This window comes from Protopterus annectens, chromosome 7.part0 (assembly GCF_019279795.1).
Source record: "Protopterus annectens isolate FY-2018-M chromosome 7.part0, PAN1.0, whole genome shotgun sequence".
Classification (NCBI taxonomy): domain Eukaryota; kingdom Metazoa; phylum Chordata; order Ceratodontiformes; family Protopteridae; genus Protopterus; species Protopterus annectens.
The window spans coordinates 1,022,016,050-1,022,028,225 of record NC_056739.1 but is presented as its reverse complement, the minus strand read 5'-3'; positions in this window follow the sequence as shown (position 1 = coordinate 1,022,028,225).

The following is a 12,176-nucleotide window of genomic DNA, read 5'->3' as shown; positions in this document are numbered from 1 at the left end:
CCTTCTCATCTGGTCCTTTACCTTATATTTTCTCTTTTGTTTTATGGCACATTCAGTTGCTGCCTGATTTTTATCCGCTTCTGGTTTAATTTCCATTCCCGCTTGACGTCGATATGCTTCTGATAAAATAAGCAGGAAAGTCATCTTACATTTATCCTCCCATTGTTTCAAAGCTTCCACTATGTTTGGGTCTTGTGAGGTCAGCAGATATGTGTGGAGTCCCACGATTGCAGATCTATACATGTAATCAGTTTCAATGAGGCTCATCCCTCCTGCGGACCGGGGAATATATAATCTTGATATTTATAAATCATTTGAGCATGAAGCATCCTTCTTGTTTTCCTATCTAATCTATCCAACACCTTTTGGGGCCAGTCAATCACTCCACAATTGTAAGTTAGGACAGGAAGAGCAAACTGGTTTATAGCTTAAATTTAGGGATACCATGTAGGCTGCAGTGAGCTATAAGTGGAGCTGGACACTTTGCATTCTTGGTGAAGTGGATAGTCCAAAGGGTAAGGCAGAGAACTGATAATGTGATCCAGACAAACAAAACCTTAAGAAAAGTCTGAAGTCTGAATGAACAGGTTGTGATAAGTATCTTTTAAGTCTGGTGCTGCCGGGAAAGTTGAAAGAGGGAGAGAGGAAACAAGTTGTGAAATTACATCATTTTAGTTTGGTACCAATCACAAACAGATTTAGGAAAAGATCCATAACTGCATTTTCTTCTTTGGCAGTAGGAACATCCTTGAATAAAAACCCTTCCCCACCCAGAAGGAGGAAGTAGTTCTGTCACTCCTTGGAACAGCAAGCAATGATGAACAAATGGAAACAAGAGTCTGATATGGAGGATTAGGAATGCCCCCTGGAAGGCAAGCATTTCCTCTCAGTGACATCTGTAACCTTGATGAATTATTTTTCAGAACTTATTTGTCTAAAACTGTTGCCAAAGAGAACTAGAGATTCAGTCTTTCTGGAAGAAAAATGGACCAGAGTGGGAGTAGGTTGCAATGTCTCTTGACTAGTCATTCAGACTTGGACTGTCCTTGGTTTTGAGAGGATCAGACTTTGGAACCACCTTGCCATTTCTTCTTAAAAATCTGTTTACACATATTTTGTTGAGACTGTTTATTTTTGCTTTTTGCCTAAATTAGATGAGAAGATAGAAAATCCCTTGCAAATTTTGGAAAGGAGGGCAGAAAATCTGAGAAATTCCCTGGATCAGCTTGCTGCCTTCACCACACTTTCTGATAACCTCTGCAGCAGAGGGACCAAACACATCTCTACCCAAGCGTGATTTAAAATCTCATTTTTATCATCATCTAGAAGGTTCTGAAAATGCAGCCTCAAAATAGTACCACTGGCCACAGCCATTGAAAAGGTATCAGTAATGCAAATACTCTAAACAATGAGTAGTGACCTGTGCAATACAAGAAAATAAGTTTTTTAAAGTAGATTTTTTCCCTCACAAGAAAAAAATGTAGATATAAACATTCCTTGTACCTTCACAACTAGTTGTAACAAATATATGAGCCTGACAATTCAAAATTCTGAAAAAAATCAAAGCTGCAGAAGAAGTATACACTTCTCATTTTAAAATATATTTCCTGAAGAGGAAAGTGATAAACTGGCAACACAAAGAAAACGTAAAGATCCCCCCCACCAACAGAACTTATTTGCCCAGCAAGTGAACAGCATAAGCTGATCACTGAATGCCACAGAGTGTACTCTTTGACAGCAGTAGAGCTCTGAAGGGCTTTGTGCCCAAACTGTCACTTGGAGCTGCTTGAGTTTGGGCACATGGGAGCTGCCCTGAAGCTTTGGAAGCTGGATGGCTGTTATATCCTTGACAGGCTTATAGCTAAGGCTAATGCAGCAGTGATCAATATGATGAACATCATTGTAATATGGTAACTATGTATGCAACTTATTGTTATTTATACTGCACTGATACTGTGCTGTGAAAACAGTACTTTGCAAAATGTTTTATGCTTGAACAGCAGGATCCTGGATGAAAAGTATACCCAGGCAGTTTAAAAAAAACACAACAAATAATTAATCTTCCTCTTGAAATTCACAGGCTGTTTTATCTTCAGAAAAGTGCTGAAAGTTTGCACACAGGTTATACATATCAGGTCAGCAGTTTCAGTGGCTTATTCTCTTTTGTGAGCTGTACTGGGCATGCTCACAGGATGGGAGGTGCAGGAGGCAAAGCATAATGGTAATGAGTCCCACAGTATTTTTAGTATTAGCTTTTTAGTTACAGCTTTTGTACTTTGTGGTAAAACCATGTAAAGTAAATAGTATTAATCCACAAAGGAGGTGTGCCTCAGCCATACTAAGTCAGGTCAGTTTCATTTTCTGCTGACTGTACTCAACTGGACAGCTTTATTCTTCATTGCTTGGGGCGTGCTCACCAGAAACTAAACGCATGTTAATGCAATACCACTTAAAACCCAATTACCAACAGCTGAAATGTTATTTAAAAAAATGTATCTGAAGCAGCAATTTGGGCCCAACCTGAAATGAAATTCTTAAACTATCAAAGACAGACAGCAACATTCTCAGCTATGGAAACACTTTGTGCCCCTGTAGGACAAGTACAGAGACCCTATTGCAAGCATTATATACATACATGGGAAAAAAGGGTTCGAAGTTTATGTTCCCAATGAATTCAAACAAGAAAATCAGCAGTAAAGCCCAATCAGTGATGTCAAGGAAACTTATGCAAAATGTGAAATAGTGACTCGTAACCATTAACATTTATTTTGATGTAAAACCCTTTACTTGCAAGAATAAAAAAATGCAAGGATATAATTACATTTCATTGTGAAGCAAATAACATACCATTTGATTCTTTACCTAGATTTCATGCAAAAAAGATAATGAACTATAAAACTAGACAATCTCCAAGGTAGAGAGGCAGCACTATCTATCCATAGTATTTAAAAAATGGTAGTAACAGAAAATACATAAACGAAAGACTGAGAGACCACATCTCTGGATTCCTAGACTGCATTGAAGATTACAAGATGTTATAATGTCTGATAAGGCTCGAGAGCAACAAACTCAGATTCCATGAACATATAGTATGGACTGTCTCTGGTATTTTTAGAAGTGTACAGATCTCAAGAGGTAAAGAGTAAAAGTGTAGAATAAAAACATGACATCACTGGATTCCTAGACATTTATTCATACATAATTACTGGACTAGAGGGCAGCATTCTCATTTTCCTGTGAACAGATGATGCTGCTCCAGTCCATTTTAACTGGAATCAATGCAAATTTACAAACAGAATGACATATTGGGCCAATCATGAACCTAAACTCTTTAGGCATTTTATTACATTTGTGCAGGGATCCTTATCAGTTTATTCTTGTAACCATCCTCTACTGCTTTCACGTTGCATGTTATATACATATTGCTCAAATGGAAGAAAAGCGAAGACCTTACACATTTAGACTTATTTTGGGTACTTCGTTATGTAAAAGTAATAGAGGAGTCCACAAACAATGCCACCTAAATGTTGGCAGTGGGTATACCTACACCATTCCTACAAGTCTGATGCTGCAGTAGTTGGACCACGTGAGCCAGGCTACTACCATGCTGAACTCTTGGTTCTCTCTGGGATTACATGTCCACCATGTCTGTTGTGTAACTAATCATAAAATACCAAACAACAAACTGAAACACTAATAAAAATCCTAATAAAAATTAATAAACCATTACACATACTCAAGGTTTGTGGGGCTTGAGTATTTTTACTTCTTCATATTTACTCTGATGTTTTCATATTTTTTTATATTTATTTGTTCACAAATTAAATAGTTTTTTTAGTCTAATATTGTTTCATTTGTGTATATTGTTTTACAATAATGTAGCTTTAAGGCTTAATTAATTGTAGCACGTGATTTCAACTTAAGAGCATTTAACTGATTTGTGAGTTTATTTTTTTATCTGAAGAAGCGCCACCTAGAATGGGAAAAAAACACCTATGAAGATTACTCCGTGAATAAAGTCATTGAGTTTTGTTGACCGACCTAAGCGGAATGTCCTTTTTTGTTTTTATTAGTGTAACTAATCATGCTTGTGTTGTTTCCCCCAGAATCCTTCAGGTGCACTGGTGAGCACAGCAGCATGTAATGCTTACCCAGGCATCAAGCTTCACAGCTCACTGCTCTGCTTGTGCTCCTCCTAATACCCGTTAAGTCAGTGATGTTACAATGTATGCATGTCACATCTAGGTACTCAGCTACACTTTTATTACAGCACCATCTTCCAGTGTCATCACAACCAACCATGAACAGAACTGCCAAACTTAACAGCTATAAAACATAGGCACAGTTTATTTATTTATTTGACATTTGTTAACCAGGTTGGTCCAACTGAGCTAGAAGCCCATTTTCAGTGGAGACCCGAGGAGAAAAGCTCCAGAACATTATGTACAAATATTTAAAGAAACATAGAGAAATGTATTATAAGTTATACAATATTGTAAAAATACAAAAATAAAACATGGATTATGCCAAATAAGTTAAACAAGATGCAGTTGTAATAAGCAAATAGAATGAGGTCAATGTAATAGAAACTGGCAATTTCTTTCTTCTGAACCTCCAGTTTACTATCCAGGATTGGATTTACTCATGAAGCGCCTGGTATTGTTCATTCAAAAGTCTGTAGTTAACAATTTCACCATATCTTTTTTCAGCTTCTCTATTTCTTCTAACAGTGTACTCTCCACTTCTTCCAAATATTTTATCAGTCAGTCATAATCATATAATGCAGCTCAAATTTAGTTGCTGCCATTGTCTCAAGGAGCTCCTCCATATGTATTCCCATGCGATGGCATTTTTCAAAATCTGAAGCCCTCTAGGGAGGATACCCAAGTTCCAAGTATGCTAAAAATCTCTGCCACTGCTGGCTGCTAAGTTTTTTGGACTTTTTTTTTCTTTTCCAGATCAAATATTAATTTGTTTAAACTCACTTATAGTTTTGCATCTCTTGTTATAGGTTAAATTTCAAATATGCACCATTGGTATTGACAGAAGAGACATGGAATGTGCACATTTGAGGAAGAGTGGCATCCTAGTACTATAAAAGTGTAAGTGACTACAAAAAAAAAAAAACTACGCACCCAATTACATAGTTTTAGTTGTAGTGGATACATAGAGGTCACACTACTATACGAGTATAGCTGTCTAAAAATCTGAGAGAGGAAGATTCAAAGAAAAAAGTAGCCATGACGTTATTAGAGAGGAAGAGAAGTAAGGTGAAGGAAAAGAGAAAGGGTTGGAGAGATAGGAGAGTTCATGTAGGCTTCCGGCATGGGCAGATCCATGAGCTTAAGAAAAAGAAATTTTAGTTGCTTTTTGAATTGAAATGCATTTGGGATGTTTCTAATCAAGTTAGGAAGTTTGTTCCAGGCTACAGACACACTGCAGTTATAAAGAAGTTTACCAGTGTTTATGTTGGGTTTATGTATGTCAATGAGTTGTTGGTCAGAGCTTCTAAGAGATCTGGTGGGGGTGTAAAAGGAAACAATGGAGGAGAGAGAGGGGCAGGCAGGAGGTTTATGTAAGATAGAGTGTGCAATTTGTAGTTGTGAGATAAGAAGTTGATGGGGGAATTGTGGCCACTGCAGTTTTTTTAATGCAATGCACTGATGTGATCTATGGGATTGGTTTGTACAAATCTGGCAATTTTATTATGTTTGTTCAAGTTGGGAGATTAATGTGGTATGTAAGTGTGTTAGGATGGGAGCAGCATAAAGAAGGAATGGCAGCAGGAAAGCCCTAGCTAGAGATAGTTTGACATCTGGTGTGAGAATTTTTTTGTTTTGATACAGTAATCCCAGTTTTTGATGTGTCTTTTTGATACAGTTATCCTAGGAGAATTTACAAATGGGAAAACTTTCATAACTTGATCAAGGAGACAGGCTCATCTAACATAAAGTTACTTCCAACAATTTTGTTATGCTACTAATTAAGAGAACAGTCTAATATCTGCATTCAGAATATTTGCAGAACTAATGGGCAATCTGCCATAAGGTAACTCATGCAATGGTGAGAGGAATTTGACCTTTTAATCGTTCGTAAAACTCCATCCATAGAAATTGTCACATTTCTATGTCTTGTTAAAAAATGGTACCCTGAGCAAATATTTTACATGACTTAAGAAAGTGGCTACAATGTGCAAGTGTGCCAATAAAGTTAATAAATGTTGGGGCTGAATGATTAGGCCCTGGCACTAGTTAGAAAAATTAACCTGTGAAAATCCAGTTTGACATCTAAAGCCATTACCTAAAGACAAACACCTGAAGGAAAACCTATGCCAGAAAAAAAAAGAGACAAAAAATTAAGCAACAAGCCATTAAGCTGGAGATTTTGAATGGCACCACCAGACAAGAATCCTTAAATCCTGCACTTCCAGCCAACACTACCAACTTCTTACTGTACAGATGCCACATGCAGAAAAAAATGGGGACCACATCTTTATGCTGAGGAGAAAAATGAGTGAAGGAAACCTCATGTGTTAAGATGAATAAATGGTCTAGAAAACCATTAAACCAAAAGTACTCAAACCAAACATAAAAGAAAGATAAAGGGCCTCCCCAGTGTCAGAAGTAAATGGCAGAGCAAGTGCAGGCCCAAGTTACTTCAACTCAAGGTATCCCTAGTGACTGAGGTAACAGAAAACCTCATCAGATGCAGAAGTCCACACTAAGAGGTGCTGGCACTGCAGCACAATTCCAGTTCCTCATGAACACAAAGGCTTTCCTCAGTGACTGATAAAGATAATGGCAGGATGCACAAAAATATGGATACCAAGATAGCAAATGTCTACACATTATTCTGATCCAGTAGGGAGACCCCACCCTGACTCAAGTCTGAGACCAAGCTCCAGGACACAGTCTTGCACCACTGTCATGGCTGTGTCTAAAACGGGAGGCATAAACCTTCTGCCACTACAAACTCTAAAATGCATTTGAAATGCAGTAGAATGAAAGAGTCTCTACAAACCAATAATTTTCACCACCTTCTCCTTAACACAAGAGACAAGATATTAAACGTGCATTTATGAAATGTACGAGTGAAAACAAATACCCCCTGCAAGATATATGGTTGTAACATTTCCTCCCTCCTGCCATTGCGCTGCAAGTCCAGGTGCTTCAGTTCTGCGGTCCTTTACTGCTGTTCAGTTCAAGTACAGTTAACTTAAATTATTTCTAATAAACGCATTATGCATTGAGAAGCTGCCCAAAGTGTAGTAACAAAGACACTATTTATAGTTATTTAATGTAAATCAAACTTTTTGTGAACTGAATTTTCCAGGAATTATAACCAGTAATTTTAAAACCAAATTTCTTATTTAGCAGAACTTGCTCTTGAAGTGTTCTGGTCTTCAAATGTTATGGAGTTTTTTTTTTTTTATCTTTTGTAGTAAATAGTGTCTTTGCAAGTAAGGACTTGAATCCATCACTATACAGTTGTGACATTTCTTTTTAACATTTGCAGCTGGACAGTTTTTATAAAGCAATTGGTATGGAAATATGAACATTAAACTGTCATTACATGTTAAGCTTATTACTACTTAAAATCAAGGGCTCATGTTTCTATGTTCAGCATGTTGATTAGGTAATTAATGCAGCATAAAACAAGCATCCACAACTTCGTGTGTGTGTGTGGGGGGGCTCTTCATATGAAAGAATGATGCAACTAAAAAATTCAAAACTTCAAATCTTCATTAAAAATGTTGCTAAAATGCATTCTAGATCTGTTCCCCTATTAAAACATCATTACTTTTATACATAGGTACAACTAGACTATCCAAGCAAAACACACACACACACACACACACACACACACACACACACACACACACACACACACACACACACACACACCCTACAATGGAATACAGCACCACTGCTTACAGGTCCTTATCCAACAGTGCCTGATCAGGGTGATGACTAATTAGCCTGGAGTTCACAGTCTTTAAGAGTACACCAAATTCATACTGAGTCATAAATGTATTGCGTGCTAAAAGTTTCTGTATCTCAGCGGACAAAATCAATTCAACCAAAAAAAAAAAAAACGCTCCAAATTCAACTCAGCTAAATCAAATTACATTAAAAATCCATCTCTCACATGGAGCTATTATTATTCATATCTATACAGTTTCCATTATAACAAAATTCCATGTATCACTTCAGGAGAGCCTGTCGTTTTATTCCCAAAGGATGGGCGGATCAGGATTACAGCCCTTCACCCACCATAGATGACATTTGCAGAAAAAAATCTGGTAAGATGATAAAATTCTTACCTGTTTAGATGAATCTTCTACCCAAGTTTTAATAGCTTGTAGAAAGAATTAAAATGCAAAGCTGACACACTACTCCTTCTCTAGTAAGGTACCCCGTAGTTAGCTGCTTACTGTTAGGTTTTTGCTGACTTCTCGCTTACCTGTCTGAACCCGCTCTGTTCGCCCTGCGGGCTCACTCCGCTCCCCTACCCTGCCCCCAATTCTCACCTTCCCCCAGTGCTCCTACATTTATTCCTCTAAAGACACACCCCCATTTCACCTACTCCAATCATACTAATCACATCATTACCACTCCCACCCCCCATTTCTCACAGCACACCCACTGATACCTTGCCTTTCATCCCTCCTTCATATAATTCCCCACCTACTAACACACTCCTAACCTTCTTATAAAGCCTACCTCCCAATTTCTCCCACCTCACAAACCAACATAATGTCTATATTAATCATCCCATACCAATTACAACTACTTATCTTGGTCTCACTCTTAATTCCTCTAACCAGTACCTATCTCTTAACCTCCAATGAACAACCACTTTACTCTACCCTTCTCTTCCCCTCCAAACACACTTCTACACCAACATTAGCTAACTCTCCTAACTTCCTAAACTTCATTTGCAAACCCAGCTACCTACTAGCCAAATATCACAGACTAGTACACATTAAGTACTCCGACCTAAAAACTAGAAAATTATTTGAGTATTATTACAAGCCTCTTCAGCCTAAACACTTTACACTCCTACGCTCCCTACTTGATGGTGACATTCATCCCAACTCTGGCCCTAACTCTACCCTTACCACTGCAAACTGCAATCAATTCAAATCTAGCACCCCACCACCTACCAAACCTTCCAACGCACTCTCTATAGCACATCTTAACATACGCAGTATTTGCAACAAAATAGCTCAGGTTCATGCCCTCCTAGATGTCCACCTATTTGACATCCTATGTTTATCTGAAACATGGCTAAATCCTACCATTAAAGACAATGAAATCACCCCACCTGGTTACAATATTATTAGACTAGATCGCACAGCCAAAAAGGGAGGAGGGGTAGCAATCCTCTATAAAGCAGAGCTACAAGTTAGCACTATTAATCTTAACCCACCTTTGGACAATAATGCTGAAATAATTATCTCCAAATGTCAAGTAAACACACATAAAGCCATAAATATCATTTGTATATATATTCCCCCAGGACATTAGTGCACTTGAGTATATCCTTAACTGGCTTTCTATTAATCTCCCACAAGAAACCATAGTTCTAGGAGACTTTAATATCAATTGAAATTCCTGTAATAATACAAACCCCACCACCCATATTAACCTTTATGGCTTCTCACAAACTATTAACTCCCCTACCAGAACAAATTGACTCAATAACAAAGAAAGTACGACAAAGGCTCCTCAGTAGTTCACTCGAAATATATTTATTCACAATACACCGAAAACACAAAACGAAACTAACTGAAATTAACTGAAAATATATGGAAATAAGTACTTAGCGCTTTCACCCTGAAAAACATTAGGGCATCTTCAGAGTACTGAATAAATTATCCACTCAACCACAGTTAAATACATTTGTCTTAAATTACACAACGCCTGTCATTGGTTAATTGATTGATTGTTTAAAAATCATTTATAACTTATTAATAATAAATATAGTACAATAGATTAAAATAGATAAAACACAATGTCTTTTAATATAATAAATACTATAAATATTATAAATATTATAAATATTATAAATATTCTAAGTATACTTGATATGTTTTAATCCATAAACCTATAAAAACCTATATAAACTTAAAATATTATCAAGCATTATTGGATGCTTTTGTTAAATAATAATAAGTAAAAACAAAGTTAATACTATAAACCTAATGTTTTGTGATATTCCTCACCTTAAAAATAAACATTTATGAACTATTTTGTGCTAAAAAGACACTAGTATATCAAATACAATGTGATCTTTGTTTTAAAATACTTGAAATAGAAATATGTCCATTAATACCCGGTAAAAAACTGGCATTAAGTCTTAGCTGCCACAAACATTCTTTAGCTTCTAACAAATTGTCATAATCCCCTCCTTTCTCCCAGTAATTGGGAATTCTATCAATTACAAAGAATATAAATCTCTTAAAATTCTCACATTTACTCCTGTGTACATATAGGGCATTCACCATCTTTTTATTTTTGATGTCCCTATTGTGTTCAAGAATACGTTCCCTCAGTTTCCTGGTGGTTTTCCCTACATAGTATGCGGGACAAGAAACATATGTAGCCAAATAAACCACCATTTTGGTATTACAAATACAGTGTCCTGGGCATTTTATAGATCTCCCATATCCTTGCACCATAGTGTATGGTCCATCATTCACAAATTTACAGCATTTACAAAAACCACACTTACTCATTTTTGACATGGTATATATACCACTCCTGTTGATGTTTTCCATAATTTCTTTTAGATTGGTGCCCCGACTATATGTAATTTATTCAGTACTCTGAAGATGCCCTAATGTTTTTCAGGGTGAAAGCGCTAAGTACTTATTTCCATATATTTTCAGTTAATTTCAGTTAGTTTCGTTTTGTGTTTTCGGTGTATTGTGAATAAATATATTTCGAGTGAACTACTGAGGAGCCTTTGTCATGTTTTACCAGTTTTTACAGTTCGTGAATATACTATAACAAAGAAAGTACCTTGGACTGGATTCTTACTAATAGTCTTCATCAAACTTATACAGCAGGAACCCTTCCAGATGACTTAAGTGACCATTCACTTACTTATATTATTAGACATAAAACCAACCTAACTTTCCCTAACACTTTCAGAACAGTACGCACCAAAAAGTACTTTAACCCAGAACTTTTCCAAACAGAACTCAAACAATGTAATTGGTCACCATTAAAATATCTCCCCCTAAATGAAGCAGTAGAATACTTCAATTCCACATTCTTAACCATCCTAGACCACCACACCCCAATACGGTCTATTAGAAATAAAGCTAGACCAGCCCCCTGGCTCTCTAAAAATACTAGGGAAAAAATCCTTCTCAGAAACAAATCCTGGGAAAAATGGCATACTACTAAGAATCCTACAGATCACCAAACCTTTAGGCAACATTGAAATAAAACAAAAAAGCCATCCTGCTAGAAAAAAAGAACTTTTACCTCCAATTACAGCAATCCTCCCACAAAGAACCACAAAAATTTTGGACTAGCATTAACAAATTTCTTTACCCAGGCCAATCTATCACACCCAACCCACAAGGATCTAACCCAGAAAATCCCACACAAACAGCTAATGCCTTCAATTTCTTCACATATGCTATACAAACTCTTGCTAGCCATCTATCTCCTGACACCTCTAATCTGCCTACTTCTACTACAAACCCACCCCCATCATTTTATTTACAACCTGTGTCTACTTCCTTTATCTGCTCCCTTCTCCAAAAATTAAAACCAACTACCCCCTCAGCTGACAAACTCCTAACATAATTCCTACAAAAAGGAGCTAAAGCCATTGCCTATCCCATTTCCATTCTGATAAATAGAACCATAAGTGAAGGAACTATCCCATCTATCTGGAAAATTTCTCATATCATCCCACTGCATAAAGGGGGGAACTTGAATGACTTCTCTAACTTTCGCCCAATAGCTTTACTATCCCCTCTAGCAAAAATAATGGAAAAATGCATCCATAAGCAACTACTTAACCACCTACTCCATAATAACCTACTTGCCAACTGTCAGCATGAATTCAGACCTTATCATAGCACCACCACAGCCCTGCTATCCTTCACAAACTGTATTAACAAAAACATTCTTTCCTCTGCAGTCTTCATTGAT